We start from the raw sequence: 10,982 nt of genomic DNA on the forward strand, positions 1-10,982 counted from the left end.
ATTTGAGGCATTGATTTAGAAGAATTAAAGACTGTAGTCAAAATAGATAGTGCTGAGATAATGTAGCCAGGACTTCCCTTTTTGCTAACAGAAGCCAGACTGAAGGAACTGATAAATCTTGGAAGGAACTGATAAATCAGGGAAGCTGTCAAACTAGGCTATTGCATCCTGAATAATCAATAGACCCCATGAATACGATACAATCATAAATCAAACAGTCCTGGAAAAAACAGGATTTAGCTGTCACTAACACTAAAGGTTAAAAAGTCAAAGAGAGGAAGACCCATCTTACTTCATCATTTTGGGACCCCACCCCATAAAAAAGACCACTGACCCATTTTAAAGAACAAACTCCCCATGTTTGATGGCTTTTTGGGCTAATTACCATACGGAGCGGGGAATGGGATGTACCAGAGTTATGAATGTGCATTTGTGTTTTGGGTGTTCAATACTCCTGGACATAAAAGACCCTGTATTGATCTGTAAATTGTGGTGTTGATGTAATACCAATATCCAACTATGACGGACAAAGACTCTCTAACAGTTTAAAGTTAGAAAGTGTGTGTTTATTACGACGCCGGGATCGCTCCCAAATACACACCACAATGCATGTGGGTTTTCTTTTTTTTTATTTGTTTGGGTGGTTTTTTTTTGTGCTACTACATTTGTATTTTTAATATCTGTAGTAAAAGAACTGTTATTCCTATTCCCAAATCTTTGCCTGAAAGCCCCTTAATTTCAAAATTATAATAATTTGGAGGGAGGGGGTTTACATCCTCCATTCCAAGGGAGGCTCCTGCTGTCCTGTCTTTCCAAACCAAGACATCCCCCCAAACTGGGATAGTGCTGGAATTGTGTCAGTCCTTGCTCTTCTATCAGGGACGAGCTGATCCCCTCACAGTGAACTGGGCTTCATTTCCTCCTGAGCAGCTTCAGGAGATAAAAATCTCAGGAGATAAAATTAGACCAGATGAGCGTGACCTGGCCATGGCTCCCAAATATCCCAAATGAGCTGCAATTTCTGCTTCAGCCACTGCCCTTTGTGCCACGCTGGGAGCTACAGAAATGATTCCTTTACAGGGGATTGAGGGGTTTCTTTTTTGAAATCGTGGAATCCCAGACTGGTTTGGGTGGGAAAGGACCTCAAAGCCCATCCCAGCTCACCCCCTGCCTTGGGCAGAGACACTTTTCACTATTCCAGGTGCTCCAAGCACCGCCTGTTCCAGGCTGAGCCGAGCAGCTCCTCCTGCTCCTGGCAGTTGTGTCATTAAAGTTGATATTTAATGTAGAGTAAAGCAGGTATTTGATATCTGATCAGGTCTGTGGTTGCAGGTTTCCCTGACTGGTTCTGCCCTGAGTGGTGACACACCCCGGGGCACGGGAAGAGTGGGATGCTGAGGGACAACACCTGGAAGGCCACAATCCCAGGACAGAGCAGGAGAACCCTGGGGGGTGCCAGAGGAGGCACCTGTGACAGGTCAGTGCTGTGGGGATGAGCCATGCACAGATAATTGACAATCAATTCAGCAACGTGCAACAACAACAGAGCACAGTGAACGAGGAAAGGGAAATTCCCTTTCCTGCTTTGCCAATGACAACCCGAGGACATCTGCTCCCTCCCTCCCTCCCAGGGGATTTCTCTTCCCTTCACTGGGGGTGGTTTGGTCAATTCCCAGCGCCCAGGCTCTTCACAACAACCATGGAATTGACCGTGACCTAATTAAGAATTGGGAATTGATGATTCCCAGCAGATGAACACAGAGCCCTCCCCTCAGCAGCTGTGTCAGGACTCCCCCTCAGTGTGACCGTGGTGCTGCTCTGGGGCAATCCACAGAAATCCCAAATTATTCCCTCCAATAGACTTTTCCAGCTGCTCTCCTGCATTCCTGTGCTTCCTTGTCTGTCTGAAATCACAGCTCAGTGCACCCAGGGATGGCAGCAACGCCTTTTCCAAGGGTGGGAAAAGGCTCAGGGGAGGAGCAGAGGGGCCTGGAATCCCAGGGAAAGGAAGGAGCCACTGCACCCAAAGCTGGCACAGGGTGAGCAGTGGGATGGCTCCAGTGACCCCCAGGAACCTGCACTGACAGTGGGGAGGGTTCCAGCCTTCAGCTGTGAGACATTCCCAGAGCTGCTGCTCTCACCTGTCCTGAGAAATGCAGCACCCCTGGGAGCAGCTCTGGCCTTTCCCTCCTGCCTGGAGGTGTCAGCCACAACAACAAACAGTGAGATCACCCGAAGGGATGCAGACTGCACTTCCCTTTCCTTGGGAAGTGATGCACTGAGCACCAGCTGGGGATTCCTGCAGCTGGATTCCAGGAGCTCTCTGCTGGAGCTGGGGTTTTCCTGCCCACCCTCACCACCAGAGGAAGGCCAGGCTCCATGGGTGTCCTGGGAAAGCAGGGAAGTGCAGGGATGTGTTTTCCCACAGGGCAGAGTGTGCCCAATCCCTTGGGGCTGGGCTGGGATCACCAGAGCTGCCTGAGAGCTCAGTTCATCCAGCCCAGCTCGTCATTCCCAGCCCAATTTATCCCTCCCAGTTCATCCAGCCCAGTTCGTCATTCCCAGTCCAGTTCATCCCTCCCAGTTCATCCAGCCCAGCCCAGTTTATCCCTCCCAGCCCAGCCCAGCCCAGCCCAGCCCAGCCCAGCCCAGCCCATCACTCCTGTCCCATCTCCCTCTCCTGACAGCTCACTGCAGGCTGCCACGGGCTCTTCCAAGCAGAAAACATTCCAGTGGACACCTCACCAGAGGGGCTGCAATTACTTGGGTAGTAAATAATTCAGATTTCAGAGGAAATTGTTCCCTGGGAGGGTGAGGAGGGGCACAGGGTGCCCAGAGCAGCCCCTGGATCCCTGGCAGTGCCCAAGGCCAGGCTGGACACTGGGACAGTGGGAGGGGTCCCTGCCAGGGCTGGGGTGGCACTGGGTGGGATTTAAGGCCCTTTCCCCACCCAAACCATTCCAGGATTTTGTGCTGCTATGAAAAGAACAGTCGGTGCTCTGCCCAGCTGAGATTCACACTGAACCTCGGATGAACACTGAGGTTGGATTTTATTGGGAATATTTTCTGCCAGGGATCCAGGGGGAGCCACATCAGTGACAAGATTCCCTTGTTGAAGGCAATTAAAGTCTGAGATACAGCCTGGAGGAAAAAATCACTGAGAAAAATGTAGAGACAGAAGTGAAAAGGCATCAGGGAGGAAAAGAGTGGAATTCCTGGGTGTTTGTGCAGCTACAGCAATACAGGGGGAAACCCACAGGGTGTCATGAGAGCGTCAGGGAACAACCAAAAAACCCCAAAATAATCCCCAAACCCTCTCTGCACCAAAGGCTTCCCACACAGCTTCTCCCCTGGGGAGTGCACAAGGAACATTCCTGGTGGCTGTGGCTCCCTCCCTGCTTTGAAATCTGCTGAGGAGTGGAAACATTTGGCCCTTCAGGAATTCTTTATAACCAATAAATCCCAGAGCACTTTGCAAGGATGAGAATAAAGCTTCAGCTACAGGAATCATGGAATGTCCTGAGCTGGAAGGGACACAAAGGGACATCCAGTCACACCCCTGGCCCTGCACAGACACCCCAAAATCCCACCCTGGGCATCCCTGCAATGGTGTCTGAGCTCTCCTGGAGCTCTGGGGACATTTCCTGGGGAATTCCCTGGGCAGTGCCAGCACCTCTGGGGGAAAAACCTTTCCCTAAAATCCAACCTAAACCAAACTTCATCCAGGCTGGCCTTGGACACTTCCTGACACAGCTTTCCTGGGCAACCTAAGGTATGAATTTTAGATTCATAGCAGGAAAAAGTACTCTGAATTGTCCTAAGAAACAAACAAAAAATTGTTGTAGTGAATTTATTCTAAATTTTCTAGATTTCAATAGAAGCTGCAATTTATTCTGAACCGTCAGCAGATGGGACACAACCCTTCCAATCATATTCCTACAACATGGTTCAATATTCTCATGAAATCTGTGCTGTTCTGCAGGGTCATTCCAGGGAAACAAAGAGCTCTTGGAGCTGAGATTCCCCTCCCAGGGAATGTCCCCAGCCCTGGCAGCTCAGCAGATGTTTGGGACAAGCTGAGGTGGCCCCGAGGGAGGAGCCAACACCCCAAACCAACCCAGGCAGGGCTGCAGGGCCACAACCCCCGGGTACTCCCTGCCTCGCCAGTTTTATCAACTTGGGCCATCAACATCCATGGCTGCAGCTCCAGGAGGAGCAGGGACACAGGGACCGCTCCTGGCCTTCATCCCAAGGCCCCACTGTGAACCAGAGACTGCAGAATTGGAGTGGGGATTGTTGGGGACTGGAGCAGAGACTGCAGGATTTGAGTAGGGATTGTTTGGGATTGGAGCAGAGACTGCAGGATTGGAGTGGGGATTGTTGGGGACTGGAGCAGAGACTGCAGGATTTGGGGATTGCTGGACTGGAGCAGAGACTGCAGGATTGGAGTGGGGATTGTTGGGGATTGGAGCAGGGACTGCAGAATTTGGGTGGGGATTGTTGGTGACTGGAGCAGAGACTCCAGGATTGGAGTGGGGATTGCTGGATTGGAGCATTTTTACCTGCCCCAGCTCTCTCTGGATCCCCACAGGATGTATCTGCCCTTTGCCAAAGCTGCCATTTCAGAATGCCTTTGGCCCCTCCAGTTGGTGTGTGGGGAAAATCCTTCCCTGGCTTCCCGTGCCTGATCTCTGGAGTGCTTTGGGTGCACAGAGCTCCTGCCTGTGGCCACACTCTGGTCTGTCCCTGTCCCTGGTGCTCACAGCCTGTCATTCCAAATCCCAGAGCCACGGAGAGCAGGGCTGGGAGGGATGTCCCAGTGTTATCCCACTGATGTTATCCCACCCTCCCGTGCCCTTCTGGGTGCCCTCAGTCCCACCTGCCCCTAAAAACCTCCCCTGGAACAGCACTGGGTCCTGCAGAGGGGAATTCAGAGTCCCAAATTCTCACCTAAATATTCCCTGCTGTGTTTCAAGACCAGGATCCTTGTCCTCTCTGCCCCTGGTGGCAGCAATGGGACAATCCCTTCCTCTTGCAGCTGCATTTCTGCTATTGGCAGACCATGACCATGACTGCTGCTCTCCACGGTATTCCCAGGTGGGGAATCACCCTGTTTCCCTCATGTTTTCACATCGTTCCTGTTGATTTTTACACAAATGGTCCCATCCCTGGTTGGAAAACAGGGCTTTCCCCAGCAGGAAAACCCACAGGGACAAATCCCATTTGTCTTTGCCTCCCTGTGAGCTGCTCCCCTTGGAAAACTCCCATTGTTGACTCCACTTGGGCCTCTCCTCAGGGAGGGTGTCAGAGTTACCCCAAAATCCCTCATTCTATCCCAGACTGGGCCCTCACAGCTGCAGGGACTCGTGTTCCTGCAGAGCATGAGGCTGCTCTGGTGGGATTTGGTGGGATTTGCTTTGGACCAGCCCATGTTCACGCGTTCCCCTGCCAGGATTTTCAGATGGATGTTGTTGATCCTTTCAGGAGGGGAAGTTAAATTGAGCAGAGAACTCCCTAAGCTGCCCTTTCCCCATTTTAAAGCTGTTCCTCGTGTTTATCCTGTTCCTGTTTGGACACTTGGCCTTTCCTCTGTGGGATCCCAAACCCCTTCACCAAACCCCCTGTGCAGGAGTGGAATCTGACCTGGCTGATTTGGGGACACCCAGTGCCACTGAGAGACCTTTAATCTTTCCTTACCTCAGCCTCAGTCCCTCCTCAGGGGCATTTACTGTGACTCACCTGATCACAAGTGACCTTTTCCACGACGACTGAAACAGAACAAATCTCTCCCTGCCTGGAGTCACCGAGTCCTTTGGGCTGGAAGAGCCCCGGGACACCACTGAGCCCAGCACTGTCCCCAAGTGCCACATCCACAGGGCTTTTAACTCCCTCTGCTGTGGGAGCCTCAGAGCTGGGAATTCAACTGCCAGAGGGCAGGGCTGGATGGGATTTGGGGCTGGAATTGTTCCCTGGGAGGGTGGGCAGGGGCTGGGATGGAATTCCCAGAGTGTTGGGAAGGATGGGACAGGAAGGACTTATGGATATGACTGCATGGTAAGAAATACTGCAGATGTGAAACCTGAGTGAAATAGGAATGGAAGCCAGTTTGGAGATGTGAGCATGGCAGGCAGGAAGACGGGGATGAGCTGACAAAAATACAAGAATGTTGCCTTTCCACCTTGGCAAAGACATCCGGGAACAAGGGCATAAGAAAGGAGTCTGTAGAGTTTAGAATATAAAATGACATGGTGATGTAGTAGTTCTCACAGGCTGCAGGCAAAGTTTGTAGGTTTTGTATCTCACGCCGGTTGGTCAATGTGAATTAGAATATTCAACACAAAAAGAGATAGAATGGATTGGAACAAGGGGATCGCTCTCTTGTCCTGGCTCTCCTCCCTTTTGCCCTCACCTCTCTCCTCTGGCCCTCTCACCCCTCTTCCCTCACCTCTCTTGGCCCATCCCCTCTCCTCTCTCTCACCTCACTTGCTCCTGTTTTCTCCCCACGTTTTTCCCCTGCTCCTGCCCCGTTTTTCCCCCTGAGCTCTCTTCTCTCTCTCTCTCCCCATTCTCTCTTTAGGGCTTTGCTCCAGCCCAGGCTGGTGGCTGAAGGCAAAGCCCTCTTTACCCACCACCCTTGGAATAATAAACCCCCGTGTTTCTAGAACATCTCAGCTCTGCAGAGCTCCTTGTCCCTGCCCTCCACGGAAAAAATTGCTACACCAGATTTGCTGTGGCTGCCCCTGGATCCCTGGCAGTGCCCCTGGACAGTGGGGTTGGAACAGCCTGGGACAGTGGGAGGTGTCCCTGCCATGGGATGCGATTTAAGGCCCCTCTCAGCCCATTCCATGCCTTTTTCTTAGAGCTGCTTTAATGCCTGAGCCTCGGTATTTCCCCATTTGCAATGGAAGGGAAACTTCCAGCAGCCCTTGGGAGGTGACCTGGCCCTTCCCCGCCCCAAACTGCAGCTCCTGGGGCAGCGGGGCCACAGCAGCTCCTGTTCCAGGATCCCCCTGGATGTCCCTGCTCCTTCCCTGCTCCCCCTGTGGACTGTGGATGTTCCTGTTTAATCTTATTCCTGCTTTTACCCCCAGGCTCTTCTCTCCTCCCTGTGCAAGAGCTGCCCTCCCGAACCTGGGGTGGCTCCAGGTCAGCTCCCCCTTTTCCTTTTCCAGCTGCCCCTTTTCCCTTTTCCAGCTCCCCCTTTTCTCTTTTCCAGCTCTCCCTTTTTCTTTTTCCAGATCCTCCTTTTCCCTTTTCCAGCTCTCCCTTTTTCCAGCTCTCCCTTTTCTCTTTTCCAGCTCCCCCTTTTTCCTTTTCCAACTCCCCCTTTTCCCTTTTCCAGTTCCCCTTTTCCAGCTCCTCCTTTCCCCTTTTCCAGCTCCTCCTTTCCCCTTTTCCAGCTCCCCCTTTTCCAACTCCCCTTTTCCAGCTCCTCCTTTTCCCTTTTCCAGCTGCCCGTTTTCCAGCAGCTCCCCCTTTTTCCTTTTTCCAACTCCCCTTTTCCAGCTCTCCCCTTTTCTGGCTCCCCCTTTTTCCTTTTCCAGCTCCCCTTTTCCCTTTTCCAGCTGCCCTTTTTCCAGCTCCCTTTTTCCTTTTCCAGCTCCCCCTTTTACTTTTCCAACCACCCATTTTCCAGCTCCCCCTTTTCCTTTTTCCAGCTCTCCCTTCTCCCTTTTTCCAGCTGCCCCTTTTCCTTTTTCCAACTCCTCTTTTCCATCTCTCCCTTTTCCGGTTCCCCCTTTTCCCTTTTCCAGCTCCTTCTTTTCCAGTTCTCCTTTTTCCAGCTGCCCCTTTTCCTTTTCCAACTCCCCTTTTCCATCTCTCCCTTTTCCAGCTCCCCTTTTCCCTCTCCCCTTCCCCTTTCCCAGCCCAGCCGTGTCCCTGCGCTGCCCCGACTGTCCCGGTCCCTTTCCCGTGTCCCCAAACCGGCCTTGTCCCCGCGCTCCGTCTCTCCGGGAACACCCAGCCGTGCACAAATCCCGGGTTTTTTTGGGAAGGAAGCTCCGTGCCGGGCTAAGGAGGCTGCGGGGCCCTGGCAGTGATGCTCATTCCTTTATTGGTGTCGTTGCCATCCTGGAGAGCAGAGTGAGGAGCGCCCATCCCGCCTCTCCCCACGCGCTGTGTACAATATATATATATTTATAATATGTCCTGTATATTCCTATGTATAGAGTGACAAGGATGGGCCACCAGACAGTAAAACTTTTGATTCCTAAATAAATCACCAGAGCAACAGGCACGAAAATTTGGTCCTAATCGAGGCCCTCGCCTTGTCCATGAACCCGGAGCAGACCCGCACCCCCCTCCCCGCGGAACAAACGGCCAAACCTGAACCCCAAAAGAACAGTTCAACAACAACAAAAGGCGGCCCCGGCCCCGGCCCCGGCCGGACACACGGACACCGACACACGGCGGGCACCGGCCACAGGGAAAGGCCCTCGGCAGGGCCGGAGATGGAGGGAGGGAGGTACGGGCGGCCCGGGGGTGCTGTGAGGGCCTCATCCCCTCCATCCCATCCATCCATCCATCCATCCATCCATCCCATCCCATCCATCCCCTCCATCCCATCCATCCCTCCATCCATCCCACCCATCCCCTCCCCTGTGCTCTGCGGGGTCCGAGGATCCACCGTGAGGATCCTGCCCTGGGCACCGGGACAACCTGCGGGGACTGGGGAAAAATGGCCTGGGGGACAGCCACCCTGCCCTGGGGACAGCCACTCTGCCCTGGGGACAGCCACCGTGCCCTGGGGGACAGCCACCTTTCCCTGGGGACAGCCACCCTGCCCTGGGAACGGCCACCCATCCCTGGGGACAGCCACCCTGCCCTGGGGACAGCCACCCATCCCTGGGGACAGCCACTCTGCCCTGGGGACAGCCACCGTGCCCTGGGAACGGCCACCCATCCCTGGGGACAGCCACCCTTCCTAGACCACAGACCCCTTCTTTGGGGGACAGCCACCCTGCCCGGGGGACAGCCACCCTTCCTGGGGACAGCGACCCATCCTGGGGGACAGCCACCTTGCCCTGGGGACAGCCACCTTTCCCTGGGGACGGCCACCCTGCCCTGGGAGACAGCCACAGTTCCCAGATCACAGCCACCCCAGCAGGGAGGAAATTCTACTCCTGCAGCCCTCCCCAGGCTTCTCCAGATTCCGAGTCTGTGCTTCCTGACCCCGACTCCCAGATGTTTTCCTGGAAATTAAATCAAGAACCAGCTCTCCCAACCGCTGTGTTTCACAGGATCAGGGAACCACAGGCGGGTTTGGGCTGGAAGGGTCCTCAAAGCCGATCCAGTGCCACCCCTGCCATGGCAGGGACACCTCCCCCTGTCCCAGACTGCTCCAAACCCACCCCAGTGTCCAGCCTGGCCTTGCTGGGTGGTCTCACGGGGCCAGCTCAGACACCCCTGGCTGTGGGGGGGGTACCTGTGGACACACCTGAGCCCACACCATGGAGGGGACACACCTGAGCCCACACCATGGAGGGGACTCACCTGTCACTGCTCAAACACCTTCCCTGCTCCCTCCTGCCCAGGCTGAGCCCACAGGAGGGAGTCAGTCCTCAGAGCTACAGATCCCCAGGGTGTCCCCGAGGCAGGTGCTGGCCTGGGGGACAAGGGACAAGGACTTCGGAGGGACAGAGGGTGTCACAGGTGGGAAAGGGAAGGGACAGAGGGCAATGATGGAGGGCTGGAGGCAGGACAGTGTTGGGTGGGAAGGGGAGAAGATCCCCTGTGGCAGGGCAGGGATGTGTCAGGGACAGCTGGGGAGGGCAGGGAGGGCCCAGCACAGCCAGGTGTGGTGGGACACGGCTGCTGTGGGACCTGAGCTCGGCACAGCTCCTGCTTCCCTCTGGGTGTTCCCATCCCCTGCCTGTGCCTTGTCCTTTGCCCTCCCTCAGCCCTGTCCTGAGGGGAGCAGGGACCAGTGCAATGGCAAAGATCAGCCTGCCCAGAGCAGTCCTGGAGCCTCCTTTCTTCCCTGGGGAGATCCCAAACCCACCTGGGCACAACCCTGACTAATGTGCTCCAGGGGGCTGGGGGAGCTCCAGGGGCCCTTCCAACCTCACCCATTCTGTGAAGGAACTCTCTTGTTGCCAGAGGACATTCCCTACCTTCAGACCTCTCTGACCTGCCCTCCCTGTCCAGCCCTTTGCTGACCCATCTCCTCCCAGGGGTCACTCCCTCCTCCACAAGGATCTCATCAAACACAGGGATGTCCCCACCTCCACCACCCCAGGGACACCCCAGCTGCTGCTCTGGCCCTTCACCGACCTCCCTCCACCCCACCCCGTGTCCTGCAGAACACAGAGCGCTGTCCCTGTGCCTGCAGCTCCTGGGGCAGGACCCAACCCCCAGAGTCCTCCTGGCCTCCCCCTTACCCATCACCATTCCACATCCAGTCCTCCTCGCCCCACCAGGAGGTGACAGGTGACCTGTGTGTGCCACTGCCCAGGGGACAGCGATGCCATCACTGCCCTGGGTGTCACCTCCTTGTCCCACATTTCTCTGTAGCCTTTAGCTGCAGGGTGGAGCCTCTCCCAGGATGAGCTCCCAGGCTTGGAGGGGAGCTGGAAGGGGCTGCAGATTTCCACCTCCTGCTCTTGCCAGGAGTTGCACACCCAGGGATGGGAGTGAGTCGGGGCTGTCTCCAGAGAGCCCTGGGCTTTGGGTGACTTGTTTTGGTGACTCTGCAAGCCCTGTGGATGGAGCTGCAGGAGTGACAGCCGTGCCCACAGTCACTGAGGTGTCCCTGCTGTCACCGCTGTCGGTGCAGGCTGGGCAGTCCCGCTGGGGGACTCTGCCAGGGCGCTGCCACCACGGAGTCTCCCAATCCACGCAGAAATCTCCAAACTCCCTGGGATCCAGCAAAGCCAAGCCAGCACCGGGGGCCAGGGCAGCCTCAGCTTCTGCCAAAGGCCCTGGAGAGGGACCTGTGCCCCTCCTGCCGGGATGGAGCAGTGTCCTGGTGGTGTCCCCGT

Source organism: Zosterops lateralis (assembly GCF_965231275.1).
Source record: "Zosterops lateralis genome assembly, chromosome: 3".
In the NCBI taxonomy this organism is placed as follows: domain Eukaryota; kingdom Metazoa; phylum Chordata; class Aves; order Passeriformes; family Zosteropidae; genus Zosterops; species Zosterops lateralis.